The following is a 16,840-nucleotide window of genomic DNA, read 5'->3' as shown; positions in this document are numbered from 1 at the left end:
TTTCTTATATTTAATCGGATTTTAATGAGCAATTTTTAAATAGGCATTAAATAGTTTTTTTTTAATTTTTTTAATAAGTTTAAAAGAAAATCTATTCATTTTTTTTTACTTTTATTGAATAAAATAATAAAAAAAATATTAAGAATCAAAAAAGCATTTGTGAATGAACCCGCACTAAGGACTTCAAATTATTAGCCAGCAAATTAGCCAAATGTTAAAAATATTAGCCAAACTTCAAAATTCTTAGCCAATGCCAAAGCTTAAAAAATTTTTGTGATTGATTTTTTCCCCCCATAGAAACTTCAAATCAAAATACAAATTTACTATATATTGAACAATAGTTGGACCCCGATTTAACGAAGTCATACGGACCGAAAATATTAATCGCTAAATCGAGGATAATTCGTAATATCGGGGGCAAAATAAAAATAAAAATTGACTACCCTTAATGGAATATCCGAATATCTCTAATTAGCAAATACACAAAATAAATAGAAATCTTACACTTTTTATTCAGGAAATTTAAATACAGCGAATGATTACGCTTTGATTAATTTGAAATTTTAAAGCGTTTCGTGAGTATTGTTTGCTTGATTTCTTACTTTAAAAAGTTCTTTTTTAACGTCATGAAGAGAAAAAAATACTCCTTCATTTTACATCTTTGCTGCATTAGGTTAAGTTTTCTCTGTTTCCAAACAGTGCAAAGTATCAGAAAAAGTAATAGTTTTCACTGGAGATTCATAATCACTGTGTCAGAATCGCTATTCATTGTTTCCAATAAATCTACTTCATTAACTTCATAAAATTCGTTAAATCGTGAAATTCGATAAATAGGAGTTCGTTAAACCGGGGTTCGACTGCATTTTATAAAATGCAAATTCAAATCAAGAGTCATTTTGCCGTTGGGAAGGAATACATATGAGCGATGAATGAGAAGGCAGATGAAAAATGTAGATGAAAGGAGGAAAGGAAATCGTTATAGATTGGGGTTAATTTTTGATAACTTCTTAGACTAAAGCAGTAATATAAGGATAAACCTGAAGCAGCATTATATTATCGTCACGTTATTATGCATGTAATTGTCACGAGAAACATATTATCTGCAAAAATAGTTATGTGATAATATGCATCTTGATCTGTTTTATTTACACAAACTTTAGGGGGAAATGTATCGCGTGATCCGGCAACAAACGTTGTAATCTGTATTTTACGGTTATTTGTCTCATGCTTACATAATATCTCTTGTTGCTTACATAATCTGGACTAAAATAATTCAAATTGATTACGCGACGTATATAACGGAAATTGCTGTGATCAAATTTTTTTTTCGTTATTTTTTTATTCCCAAGTCAAAATGTTTTGATGATTTTTCCATTGATCGACCAACTTAATCTTGATGGTAACCATCAATAATTTAATCATGAACCATTATATTTTTGATGGTACCCAACAAAAGTAACCATCACCCCAATGTAGGGATTCGCACTGATTTACGATGGTCCAATATAAGAGTAGCAACTTGTTTTGATGGTTTGTTCATGTTGAACTATCAGAAATTTTCATCATAGTTTCTTAGAAATGAAATCTTGGAAAGGTCATGATCCACCATCATCCCAAGGTAGGAATTCGGACTGATTTATGATGGTGCAACAAAAAAAATCCCAAATTGTTCTGATGGTATATTCCTGGGAACCAACAAGAATTCCCATCATGGAAATGTGTTGTTGGAACCATCACGTATCATCATGGATTGTTGCTCCATGAGAATCAAACTTTTTTTGATGGTTAAAACCATAGTATTAATGTAGCATTTACCATCATTCCATGATGGAAGTTTGCCGGCGTATCAAAAACCATGAACGCATAATGGAAAATGTTGGATGACGGTGACCATCAAATGATGTTGGACCATCACGAATATCACTGAAACCAACATAAACCATCAAAATGTTTTGATGAGACCATCAAGAATTTTGATTTGGGTTTATGTACTTATTCATTTTTTTCAACATCAAGGGAATATATAGTTCTGTTTTCGGCAGGAAAATAATTCTCCCCTACTTTAGCCAAAACACAATAATTTTTTTTTTTTTTTGCCGAATTTTCAATTTTAGAGAATTTAGCGATTTATTAAAAAAAAAAAAAAAATAACAAATTTTATCAATGGTCGAATCTCTAAAAAAGTTTTCGATGCATAACAAAGTTTGTAATATAGATATAGAGAATGCGCAAAAAGGGAATATTACACTGAGGAGTTCAAACATTGGACTGATTCAATTGATTCTAGATTGTCGATTCTAGATTGTGATAGCCCCTTTCCCATATTTTGAGAGTCAAGAATTCACTTTTTATTCAGCGAAACTTTTTGTGTCTTAATTCGTAACTCAAATAATCGTCAGCATTGATGAATCAGCCCTCGAATCATTAAATCGTATTACCTGAAAATCAGATTATTGGTGCAAAAGTTATTCATAGTATTTGGTTCTTAATATTTCGCACACTGTGCCTTAATTAAATACTTCAAATTGAATTTAGTGTACTTTAGTGACATAAGTATAGTTTTTTTATTTTAGAGTAATGAATTCAATTTCTGCCATTACTCTAAGTAAGTACTCAGGTACTTTCACATTACTCTAAGTAATGTGTGAGTAAGAATTCATTGCTTCTACAGAAACCATATGAAAAGAAAAATTATATCATACCTATATTTTATTACTGTTTTATGAAATTGTATCTGTTATGCGAGTAAAAATAACTGAATATCATGATGGAAAGTTTAACAAAGATTTTCAATAAAGAAATAAGGAACCATCTCTGCACACATAAATTATGGTATTCAAAAGTGTTAGCTTTGTTAGAAAATATAATGTTCCTACCCATTGTCAAAATGGGTCTTGATTTGGATTTGATGGCGTCCACACACTTTTCAACTGTGTTCAAGAGTAATAGTAAACAGTGCGCATGCGTCGTCATGGCATGGATTGCTATGGCGACCGCTGCTTTTTTTCTATTTGTTTTCACTAGCAGGCATTTTTAATGTATTTACATAATAATTATTTTAAGTATTTTTTATATTTCTTTATTATTGACGTATAATTATTGGCTTGTCGTTGATTTCAATATAAGTATGAATGTTGAAGAAGGAAAAGTATTTTGTGACGTCTTGAAACTCGTACATAGGCGGGATTTGAAAACCAATCCGACACGACAAGCATCAATTGAGACATTTTTTGCAATTCATGATTTGAAATGTTCATGATTTGTCCAGAAGGACAAAGCATTTGACCATTGATTGACCAGTGATCGTAAGAAGGCGATCACAACTTTTTGTTTTTTTATTTACCACGTTTATATAAACTTGCCTTCGTGTATGTCTGTCCGGGTGGAATTTTGTAATCGATTTTAAACTAACTTCCCGACTAGCTACAAACTTCAAATTTGGCACATAGTTCAGAATTGGATGACAATGCATGAAAATGAAGAGAAAAAAGACACACAAAGTAAAATAAAATTGAAATTTAAAAAAAGTCATTTTAGAGTCACGTCGAGATTGTCTTTTGTTGTCGATTCCATTATTTCAAATTAGTATTACATGTCAGGTGAAAAGATTTTTATTGTCGGAGTATTTTTATTGGTTGAAAAATCACGTGGTAGGATCCAGTTTTTCCTCATTCATTTCCAGATTGTTTTGGTTCTCATCAGCATAAAACTAATGAAAGTCGTAAAGGTATTGTTTTTCTATAAAGATTTTTGTATCCCTAATTTAAAATGAAAGTTCTATTATTTTAGTAGTGGTCTTGTAGTAGTTTTGACTACTCTTGACTAAGAAAAATAATCTAAATAAAAATATATATTTTTAAAAGCCACGTTTTTTGCAGTGAAGAATAATAATTGAAGAGTAATAATTTTAAAAAAATATAAAATAAAAATTAAAAATTAAAAAAATTATAATTTAAAATAAAAAAATTCAAAATAAAAAATAATATTTTTAAAAACCACGTTTTTGCAGTGGAGAATAATGATTAAAAAAAATTGAAAAACGAAAAACGTGGGGCGCATGAAATACATAACAGTACATATACACATTTTCTCACTCATACACATGCACAGCCACATATACATCCACATACATATGCATATACACAAACATATTCCACATTCAGATACAATTACAGATATACATACACATATACTCAAGAGCACACATACACACACTAATATAACATTACTGTTATGTATTTCATGTGCCCCACGTTTTTCGTTTTTCAAATTTTTTTTTAATTATTTTTCTCCACTACAAAAACGTGGTTTTTGAAAATATTATTTTTTATTTTGAATTTTTTTATTTTTATATTTATATTGCTCCGAATAAGTTAGAACTTTTTAAAGGGGAAAATTGTTGATCTCACATTCTTTTAAATGCATATCAGATTTTTTTTTAAACTACTGCATGAGTTATCATACCTTGAATAAGTCTAGTGTAATAAACAATTAATTTAAATAAAAATCATTTCTACTTCTAATTGCGAAAAGTAAGACGCAAAATAATATCCTTAATTAGGGTCTAAAATGAAATGTATACATTTTTTTGCATTCAAAAATGTAAATCAATTTGTGTTTAGAAGGTATTTTGTAACCACCTCTCTCAATATATATTAAAATTCTTCTTAAAAATAGAGTTATGCAAGTCGCTAATTAATATACGAGTGCGGAATTAAATTATTGTCAAGCTATGACTATAGGGCAAAATTAGGAAACTTTCTTACTGGCTAGTTGTAGCATTTTTAAAAGTGGTTACTTTATTAAAACATGGGGCAGCTTTTTCGAAAATTGTAAATTTGAAACGATTAAAACATTTTTAGATATTAATAACGTAAGGCAACTCTTTTTTTTTTTCATTTCTAAAACGAAGAAAAATTTTAAAAACAAGAGTGAAATAAAACAGTTTTCGAAGTACTGTAAAATATTCATAATAATAGCAAATTAATTAACTGAACTAATTAATAACTAAATAAATTAATGAATAAAATAATTAACTAAATTAATTAATGAAATAAATAACTAAATTAATTAATAAAATAATTAACTAAATTAATTAATAAAATAATTAACTAAATTAATTTATAAACTAATAATAAAATTCACTGGGGTGTATTTTTGGCCATAAAAGAATGAAAAAAAATTTCTATATTAAAAATAAATGGCAAAAAATGATGAAATGAAAAAAAAAATGGCAAAAAAATTTTTTATTTGATAAATTTAGACGTATTCTGGCTGGTGGCACCCTTTAATTTTCCCTATAAGTCTTACGAATTAGTATTGGAGAAGGCTATGTTAAAAATATACAAACCTGTTTAATAGCCTGAGGAAATTTAGTTGAAAGATAATTGAAAATACCTTCAATTTGCATCCAGCAGTACTAGTTTTACTAGTTTTGGTGTTTATAATTTTCTTCAATAGTGTTTTTAATAATTGCTACCCCTAAAGTGTATGTATTTTTAAAAATAGGAATTAAAGCAGGTACGTACTCATTTTTATATAGTAAATAAATAATTGAAAATCATCATTAAATACAAAATCGTTGAAATTCAAATAAATTTTTTTCGGTAGTTTTTTTAATTTATCAAACATTTTTAACAGTAACAAAACCTAAACATTTCGTAAAATATTTCTTTGTATCTGTAAGAATAATAAATCACGCCCTCTGTGTCGAATCAACAGTGTCGCACATCGATTGCATTAATAATTTAAACATTTTAAATTGGCGCATAAAAGATAAAATACGTAGCATAAAGAATTTTAAACTGACTTGAAATTTTTTTAGTTTCCTGGGACAGATATTTCTTTGTAATAAAACATACGAATTCCAAACGCTCCAACATTAATCAGAGCATTGCTTTAAAATAAAATGTCGCGAAAAAGATTTATTTGTATTAATTTCTTTATGTTTAAAATCCTTGTCTTTCAAAAGTAAAAAAATTAGACTGCTTTCGTTTTTGAAAACAAGTTTTTTTTTCTTCTCATTTATATTTTTCGCGCTTTTAGAAGAGAAGATAAAGAATTTGAAACTGTTCATTTGTAAATAATTAAGTTACAAATAAAAGATTTACAATTTAAAAGAAATGCTTGAATATTAGTTAACTTTTTTAATAAATTTATTTAAGTTAATTTTGTTTATGTAAGTTAAAAATAATACATTTGAGAACTAGTCATTACGAGCATTGAAATTCTAAACAATTTGAAAAATAATGTTTTCCAAATACTTTAATTAAAGAGACACATAAATTTTTTAAATGCTCTTTTCTTTTTTAAAGTGTACTTTTTGTTTTTACTTGTACCTTTTTTCTAGTGTACTTTTTGTTTTGTTCTTTATTCAGAGAAATAATGGTTGTTTATATAAATCTTTATTATGCATATTTTATAGGGTGAGTTAGAGTAAAATAAATGTATGGACAGATGGGCACTCTACCACAATTTCTATTTGATATAATAGGTGGCAACATGGTGATCGAAATTAGTTACACATGCGTGGGTATAACGAGAAAAAAATCGTTTGATATCTTCTATATTTTTTTTAAATTATAAAACTACCTATAAATAATTCATGTTGAGAAAAAATAATTCATGCCAGCTTATGATGCATTAATAAAATAGTCCCTGAAGTGGGAATTCGGGCACTAATGGGTTCGAAATTGGAATAAAAAGGAACTTTTCAAATTCTTTATCTGTAACTTAGGTTTTGAATCACCAAAATATTGTTTTTTTAGGTTTAAAGCAGTCAAAATGAAAGAGAATGAGTCTTTTTTAAGTCAAACTAAAAAAAATGTATGGTTAAAACTACCAGAATATGGTAAACTTTAGCGTGTTCCTGGTTTTATAGGATCATAAAGCTCAATAATTTTTACCGTTTTGGTAATGATTTTGGTAAAATTAACGATATAAAGTGTGGTTTTATAATATATGATAAAATAAGGTAAATATGATTAAATTAAGTAATTTTATCATGAAACTTTTGATAAAATTAATTAATAATTAATTTCATCTTGGTAATTTAAAAAAAAATAATGATTTGGTTATTTTATTATGGTATAAAACTCATTTATTCGGTTTAATTTACTTTTCAGTTTTGTATTTTTACTAAATGTTTTGATAAGGACTATATTTTTGAAACCTAAATTTCCTGTAAACTATTACCATTTGAACGTAAAAATTACTTACTGAATGGTTTAAATACCGTATTTTTTAGTTTTATTAAACAGATTTATGTTTTTCTTCTGTTACTTGAAATGTTCTTACCATGCAGTACGGTATTTTTATAATTTTTTTTTAACTGTGTAATTTTTTTAACTGTGTTCTTTGATTCTGGGACGGGGTTGTTAAACACCCGGGTTTCTTGAGAAAAAACTCAACCCACTGGGGTTTTTTCCGGATTAGGGTTTTTTCCCCAGGTTTTTATTGGTTTTTTCCAGTGTTTAATTTGGTTTTTTTAAATTTAATTGAGTTTTTCATCATTTCTTTTATTTTCTACAGTCTTAGAGTTAGTTTTGCTGCATTAATAAATCCCATTAATTTACTTCATAACTGTGTCATTAATAACCATAATTATTAATGTATTTTGTTATCAGTGTCATTTACAGTGATAAAAATTAGCAATAATATTTTTAATGAAAAAAATAGGATCTAGTTACCTTTTGTAAGATTTTCTGATTCTGTTTTAGAATAGATTTATAAAAAACTACTAAATGCTTAAATGATGAAATAAATTATTATTTTCAATTCAAATTAAATACATTAATTTTCAAAGTTAATTTTTAGCGTAAAAAATATATTCATGCAATGGTGCATTGCATTATTCTAACTGTGTTATTGTGTCCTATGTTATATACAAGGAAAGAGAGCTTCTAGAATAAGCTTCTAGACTAACTACACGGAATACATCAGAATAAGATTTATAAACAAGTGTTTCGCCAGTTAAAAGGTGTTATATTTTAAAAGTATTATTTAAAACTGTATGTAGTTAGACTCACTGGCTAGGAAAATAGTATTTAAAATACATATATTATTTTTCTACTTCAATGAATTATGATTCTAATATTTTATTTTATATCTCGTTGTTACAATAGTTTCAATTGTATCATAAATTAGTATCTCAAATTTTTGTAGTTTGTATTTCATTCTATTATAAGTTCTATATTTTAAGTTGAATTGTTAGTAATAAAATGTAATTATTAAAAAACCCACTTGGATTTTGAAAAAACCTAAAGTCATAACAACCCTGTTTTGGGACGCATGTGCGGTTTTATCACTAATCAAACAGTCTATATTTACATTTATTTATGCTGGATTATTATTTTATCGCGCTCTCTTAGTTTCTATTCAATTTTGTTAACGCATCAAACTCAACTAAATTTTAATAAATAGCTTTACGCAAAATTTAAAATAGCTCAGCATAGTACAAGAGTTCATTTACGAACAATTTATGAGTGTTTATCGAAGATTAAGTTCGTCAAGTAGCATCTCTTAGTAAATTAGTATTCATGGGAGGTATCTTATTTTCTGTAATAAGCTTTAACGAGATCTCAGTTTGAAAAGAAAATTAAATAAATGAAACCCATGATTGCAAAATCACTCAACGCACAAGAAAGTAATCCTTAAAAAATACATCCTATATGCATTAAAGGAAGGACATCACTGCAATTGTAGCTACACAATGAAATAAGAGAGACGGATGAAGAAAAAAAAGTTACTTCGTTTTCGTTCGGAATTTTTTCGTGTAAATGTCCCGTAGGAGAGGCTCGAAAACTCATTTTCAGATGTTGCCAAAAAGGAAGCAATAAAAATTACAATTCATAACGACTGAATACCACGCAAGGCGAGATCTAAACAAATACTCCCTTGACCCCCAACGAAAAACAGCCACACACACACGGTCCGTTGACTGCGAAAATTACTGTGTCAACATTATATACCTAATAATGATAATAATAATAATAGAAAAATCTTCTCCTTTCAATGGGAGCATAATAGCGGATGCATTAAACGTAGAATAAATGCTGGCTTAAAACGTAGTTATGTAGGAAATTTGAACCACAGCATTTTTGGGGATTAGATGATTCATTTGTATTTCCATAATAATCAGAAAAGTGATGACATTAGCTTTTTTACTTTCTCTTTAATAATACGATTGCATAAAGCCTACCATCAAAATTTAATAGAAACCATTCGAAATCTTGCTTTATATCATTATTCTTGCATAATCCTGAATTGAGATCCACTAATTGCATTGAAATCGTGTCTTAGCTCATTATTTTTGAGTAATCCAGACTAATTACATTGTAATTTTGCATAATAATGGGAACATATTGTTCTTATTCTTATGATTATTATGGCTTAATGATGAGCTGTAATCGCTCAGGGAATAGAGCGTTCGCCTTCCAATGAGGTGAACAGAGTTCAGAATCCCAGTAATGGCTGGTCGATGCGAACTCCTCATCCGACTTGCACCGACCGCATTGCTGCAAATATCCTCAGTGGCAGACGGATCATGGGCTAGAACTCCTTGCCGTCAGGCTAACCGTGGGAGGTTCTCGTGGTGTTCCTTTTCAAGTAACGTAAATGCAGGTTAGTTCCATCAAGTAGAACTCCACGATGGCTAATTTCACCCAATCTTTGATCCAGGAGTTTCCTATTCTTCTAGATTGGGTTCAAAAATCACAAGGCTACGGAGTTGAACATTAGTAATCTTGAACCCGAAAAATGGGGTCGACTGTTCAACGACGGTAATAAAATAAAATATTACTAGTAAAATCTCTTCTTTTGAAAGAGAACTCAATATTAAATGCATTGAATATGGGATAAGTACTAGCTTAAAACATCGTAATATAGAAAATTTGAACGAGACTATTTTTGTATTCATTAATATACTGATTGATGATTCATTTGTATTTCTATAACAATCAGAAAAATGAGGACATCGACTTTTGCTTTTTTTTACAGTATCTCTATGTTTAATAATACAATTGCATAAAGCCTACCACCAAAATTTAATGGAAATTGTCCGAAATTTTTCATATATATCATTATTCTTACATAATCCTGACTAATTACTTAACCTGTAATCATGCGTAAGATCGCCATTATTGCATAATTGTTGTCAATTAATTGTATTGAAATCGTGTATTAGATTTGTATAATCCAGACGAATTTACATACCCGATAATGACAATAATACTTGTAAAATCTTCTCTTTTAAATGAGAACATAATAACAGACGCTTTAAATGTAGGATAAGTACTAGCTTAAAACATGGTAATATAGGAAATTCAAATGGAACTATTTTTGGATACATAAGTATTCTGATCTATGCAAAAAGTGACGACATGAGCTTTTGATTTTTTTTTCTTCAACTATTCTACGAGTCAACCATCAAAATTTAATAGTAACCTATAGAGATCGCGTTAAATTATTCTTGCATAATCCAGATCAACTAACTGCATTGAAATCTTGCATTACATCATCTTTCTTCCATTAGTTAGATGGATTAGGTACAGTAAAATCTGACAAGTTATCCTTGTTCAATCTTGTCCAATTGACATGATCAAAACTATTTATCCTCTAGTCCATTAATTTAAAAACATCTATACACAATAATAAACGCGGCTGTGTTTGTCTGTCTGTAATCACAATATATCGCCCCAGAAGCCTCGCCCAGGCACGAAACTCGGCACATAATTGTGTTTTGACATGATGAAGTATTTTTTTTCTTTTTCAAAAATTTGGTTTAGTTTTCAGTCATTTTGTAAGAAAATCTATGCTTTTTCGTCTTCAAAGAGCCATATTCAAAAAACTATTAAAAAATGCATATACTTTTCTCCACTCTTATAAATGTATGCTAATGCGAACCTTACAATTGAAATATTAATTTTCGACAACTTAAACTAATAATATACGAAGGAATTAATAATTTAATTGTAAGGTTCGCATTAGTTTACATTTATCAAAGTGGAGAAAAGTTAACTTTTGTATTAAAAATGTGGCAACATATTCGAAATAGAACGCTTCGCTTTGATATGATAATCGCTTTCTTGCTATGTTTTAAAAAACTTTATTTGTGAAAACCCGTGGCGGACAGCTGGCCGCCTTAGGCGGCTAGTAAGTAATAAATGTTACCCTTTCCAAATCTAGGCATACTTAAAGTGCAATTATCATGGTGCCTTTATTTTAGGAATCTATTATTTATAACAAATATTGGGGAAAATATACTTGAGGGTGCCCCTTGGCGAAATTGGCGACTTATGTTTGGCGCCATATTTGTTTGCCGGGAACGCCGTGGTAACCCACAAACAGGACATTTATATCTATTACCAATTAAACCTTCATTCATACACCAGTCAATCACTGTTTTTTTCTCATTGTTATTAAAATCGTACAGAAACTTAGGATTTATCTTATTGACAGTATTCATTTTTAGTACCAGAAGCAAAAAGAACCTTACCAGCCGGTATCCAAAGTAGAACTAACGGATCTCTGAAATTACATTTAAAAATTAATTTAAAAACAACACTAAATTCTAAACTAATCAGAATCACCATTAAAATCTAAACCAATCAGAGTCACGATTGGTTTTCAGCATCGCCCAGCTTGGCGATCAATCGTGATCACAACTTGGCGGGGGCACCCTCAAGTATAGTCTACCCCAAATATTTCGTTGATTTCATTTGTTGGGGGATAATTAGAGGTTTTTGAGCCGTAGTGGCTCAGGGGATAGAGCGTTCGCCTACCAATGAGGTGACCCAAGTTCAAATACCACGATGGCTGATATGAATTCCGTCCCCGGATCATACCGACAACAGTGCTGACGTAAAATACCTAAGTGATAGTTTCATACGTTAGAATCCCTTAGACGTCAGGTTAACCATGGGAGGTTTCCCTCTCTATATAACGTAAATGCAGGTTAGTTTCATCAAAAAAACCTGCACCATAGCAAATTTTACCTGATGTTTGATCCAGGAGTTTCCTTCTCTTCTGGGTTGGGTCAAAAATTACAAGGTTATGGGGTTGAACATTAGCAGTCGTAAACTCAAAAATTGGGTTGACTGTTTGCGACGGTTATAAAATATTAGATATAGAGGCTTGTAAAAATTTTATGACTGTTAAAAAATATTGTCAGAGCCTTTAAAATTCAGTGGTATGCTCTGTGGTGTATTTTCTGAATAACCTACATATAATTTACGTTTAAATAATAGTATTATTTATTTTAAAAAATCTAACAATCTATATTATATAAAACGCTAATACGTACGTATGTATGTATCAATAAAACCGATGATATTTCTTTTCTCGCGCTGGCAACAGTTTTCATTTTTAATTGATTGGATTCGGCGCACAAGAGCACGTAGTGAGCAACCAGATAACAATAACCAGAGTGAGCATTATCAGGTTGTTCAATTCAGATTCATGCACTAAAAACATGACAATATTTAATTTAAACTCAATTAGGAATTAATTAATTAATTGAAGTGAGAATGCTTTAAAAGGCCGCTGTTGAATTGATATTTTTCTACTGGGAGCTACCTAAACGTCTAAAAAAAGTTTAAGTGTTTGTATTGAATGCATTGAATTTTTTTTATATTTCGCGTTTATTTACGCATTGAATTTTCACGCTTTAAAATGCAGAATATTAGTGAAGCAATATTTGATAATTTATTTTGCTAATATGTTTCTTATTTAGCTAATGTTTTGATTTTTTCACCATGTACAATCTAAATAGCTAATATACTTTTTTAAAAGCCAATAAGAACATTGGTAGAATTCTTCTACATAAGTACAATACTATGTCTTTGATGATAAAATATTATGTCTTTGATGATAATATATGTCTTTGTGCTAGAACATTGTGTTCATTGGCGAGCGAGCGCAGCGAGCCATGGTTCACGGTGTGAACCACATAGGATTGCATAGCAATTCTCGGGGGTTGGCGAGCGTTAGCGAGCAGGGGGCGGAGCCTTCTAGTGTATTGAATTTTAACAATTTTCAGTATTCATGAAACTAATGCGCATACACATTTGAGGTTAAACAATTCACTTGATTACTTTAATTATTTTTTAATGTTAATTGTATTTATTTATTTATTTTTGCTTTTTTAACAAATGTTTTACTTGTTCTAACATAAAAGTTGTAGTCTTCATTAATTTATTTGAAAAATTGTTTGTTCATGCGCAATTTTAATATTTTCTCCCATATTTCCAAAAGTTTTCGGGTGTTTTTCTATCTGTTAAGTTTGGCATAAATAAAACAGTTTCCAAACATGAAGCCTTTAAAATTTACCTAGTAAAAATTAACAGAAAAAATTGAATTTTTGTTTATGAAAAAATATGTTAAAGTTAATTAAAAGAAAAAAGTTAATTACCGCACCCGGGAGGAAAATAAATAATGCTAATCAAATAAGTAAAAACTGGTATTATTTTAGCTTTTTCTATAATATCTGTATATGCCTTCCAGCTCTGTACATATTTTGTACATATCATATATATTGTATTTGTAAAAATTAAAATAAAAATGTAAGCGGAAGCAGTTTTCTTTTTTCTCTAATCATAAGAACAAACGTCCACATTGATCAAAGATATGTTTTATTCAGTGCTAGCCATAACTGTAACGGTTGACATCAGACATGTTGAAAACAATCGCTCATTTCATTCCTGTATGACAGTCACTCTGTGGACCCAAGAATAAAAAAGAGAAAACAGTGTTATAATCACAGGATGTCGAAGAAAGTAGGGGGTGTAATAATAGCCCGGATATGAACTGTCTCCACCCTCTGCATTCGACCAGTACAATGCCTGCTCACAAGAACAACCTTTAATTTCCTTTTCCAAAACTTATTTTCTTATTTACTAGATTCCCGAATTTAAAAACATTGCATTCCACTATTTAGATATTGAATCTATAGTGATCCATTTTTTTTTTCAAAAATCGAATCTATGCGTCCCAATTATTAGAAATTAAATCTCTAGCATTCCACCTTTTAGAAATCAAATCTATGGAAATCTCCCCAATTATTAAAAATTGAATCTCTAGCATTCCACCTTTTAGAAATCAAATCTATGCTCCCCAATTATTGAAAATTGAACCTCTAGCATTCCACCTTTTAGAAATCAAATCTATGCTCCCCAATTATTAAAAATTGAATCTCTAGCATTCCACCTTTCAGAAATCGAATCTATGCGTCCCAATTATTAAAAATTGTATCTCTAGCATTCCACCTTTTAGAAATCAAATCCATGCTCCCCAATTATTAAAAATTGAATCTCTAGCATTCCACCTTTTAAAAATCAAATCTATGCTCAACAATTATTAAAAATTGAATATCTAGCATTCCACCTTTCAGAAATCGAATCTATGCGTCCCAATTATTAAAAATTGTATCTCTAGCATTCCACCTTTTAGAAATCAAATCCATGCTCCCCAATTATTAAAAATTGAATCTCTAGCATTCCACCTTTTAAAAATCAAATCTATGCTCAACAATTATTAAAAATTGAATATCTAGCATTCCACCTTTCAGTTATCGAATCTATGCGTCCCAATTATTAAAAATTGAATCTCTAGCATTCCACTTTTTAGAAATCGAATCTATGCTCCCCAATTATTAGAAATCGAATCTCCAGCATTCCACTTTTTAAAAATCGAATCTATGGCAACCCAATTTTTATTGAGAGCAAATCTATTGCAACCCACCCTATAGAAATTCGAATATATGCTCCCCAATTTAGAAATCGAATATGCACCAGAATTATTAGAAAAAGAATCTCTAGCTTTCCACCTTTTATAAATCGAATCTATGCATCCTAATTTTTAGAAATTGAATCTCTAGCATTCCACCTTTTAGAAATCGAATCTATAGCAACCCACCTTTTATAAATCGAATTTACACAAGTCCATTTTTTTTAAATTGAATCTCCAATCTACAGTGACCCATATAGTAATTAAATATGTAGAAACGTATTTTTTTAATTGATTTGATTCGGATGGGATTATTATGTATTATTATTATTAAAAAATAATAATGATGCTCAGGAAAGTTACAGAAAAAATAAGTAAGTAAAAAAAATGCAATAAAATGCCAGATACGCTAACAATCACAAACATTTTGCTTCAAGTTTTTAAAATTTAATTTTTTCTTTCCTTTTCTTTCTCTCTCTATTTTTTTTTTTTTTTTTTTTTTTTTGAATATCTACTTTTTACGTGTTTATTTTGTTAAAACTGTGATTTTGATCCGAACGAAATTATTATTATTAAAGAATAATAATGATGCTCAGAAAAAATTCACCAAGAAGTGGACTAGAAAACGCAATAAAATGCCAGATACACAACAATAACAAACATTTTGCTTAAGTGGTTGATGTTAACTTTTTTAAATAGTTTTAACGTATACTTAAAACTATTTTTAAAAAACGTAGAAAAAAGTGTAAAAAAAAAACTAATGTATACTATGTAGAAGTTTTTAATGTATGCATTTTACGTATATACATTTGTTAAAACTGTGATTTCATCCGAACGAGATTATTACGTATTATTAGTATTAAAAAATAATAATGATACTCAGGAAAATTACACAAAAAGTAGAAAAAAATGCAATAAAATCGCTACAATAACAAATATTTTGTTTCAAGTGGTTGATGTTAATTTTTTAATGTATAGGGGAGAGTGGGGTCAATTGTAACATTTTTAACTTAACTATTTTTAACTAACAAAAAATCCAATATATTATCAGTATTAATTGACAGACGAGTAAAGTAGACTATTCTCTACTAGAAAAAAAATAAATACCTTATTTTAAATGTTATTATATTAGTAATTAACAATTTTCGACAGTCGTGCACTTGTTACAATTGTCCCCACTTACGGGGTCAATTGTAACAGTTCATAAATTCAACTAAAACATAGTTAATTATACATATTATCATAGTTGTGATATATTTTTTTATTGATCAAAATAGTGATATTTTAGGCGTAAAAATAATAATGAGCAGAGACCTAAAGGGTAAAACTTTTAACTTTAAGGGGTTAAAAATTTTAATTTATGCTGTGAAAGGTGACAAATAAAATAATGCACATGCAACATAATATAAATGATATAGGAAACTATTGGTGGTTCTTAAAGACTTAAGTAATGGTTTGTAAACATAAGATTATTTATTTTCAGCTGTTACAATCGTCCCTTTACTTATTGTTACAATTGTCCCCAAGACGCCATTTCAGCTTCATTTGTTAAAAACAATGCTAGTTAATTAACAAAACTAATCTTTTTTTTCTGAAATGTTAATTAAGGTGTCCACTTACATATTCGGTTAATAATTTTTATTTATTTAAACAAAATTACTTTGTTACAATATAATATTCTAATACCAAAAAAATTACTTGCGTAGCGTGAAAATATCTTTTGTGATGTAACTCTTTCAAAAGTACCTAGAAATGGTTGCCAGCAGGGGTGTACATGTAGATTTATTAAATACACCTTGTGCGCCACCTAGGAACCAAATCTAGAACCCGACACTCGAAATTTTTGCTCTGTTACAATCGTACCCTGTTACAATTGACCCCACTCTCCCCTACTTTTAACGTGTTCATTTGTTAAAACATTAACTTATATTAACTTAAAAGATTTCATTAAAAAGATATTTATCATTTTACATTAAGCTTATGTTCCTTTTTTTTTAATCTCTAGTATTACAAATGCTGTTTGATGGAGAAATTAAAGGCATTCTTGAAGAAACAAGATCAAAATTAAACGCTGAAAATATCATTTCAATTGAGGTAGGTGCATTAATTTGACTGATTA

At 29.1% G+C, this 16,840-nt stretch overlaps 1 long non-coding RNA gene across 2 annotated transcripts in view; it reads left to right on the top strand.

Annotated features, from left to right (window-relative positions):
- Positions 1–16,840, top strand: part of LOC107451852 (uncharacterized) — a 204,140-nt gene that overhangs the window by 160,764 nt on the left and 26,536 nt on the right. The window contains exon 7 of one of the 2 annotated variants that reach the window (XR_015428582.1): positions 16,727–16,815. The exons of the other annotated variant lie outside the window; for it this stretch is intronic. This is a non-coding gene — a long non-coding RNA (uncharacterized LOC107451852). The remainder of the gene's footprint in view (positions 1–16,726; positions 16,816–16,840) is intronic. 2 annotated transcript variants of the gene reach the window in all.

This window comes from Parasteatoda tepidariorum, chromosome 1 (genome assembly GCF_982258835.1).
Source record: "Parasteatoda tepidariorum strain Cologne lab strain chromosome 1, Ptep-v5.0, whole genome shotgun sequence".
NCBI classification, from domain to species: Eukaryota; Metazoa; Arthropoda; class Arachnida; order Araneae; family Theridiidae; genus Parasteatoda; species Parasteatoda tepidariorum.
This window is presented reverse-complemented; position numbering and strand designations above follow the sequence as displayed.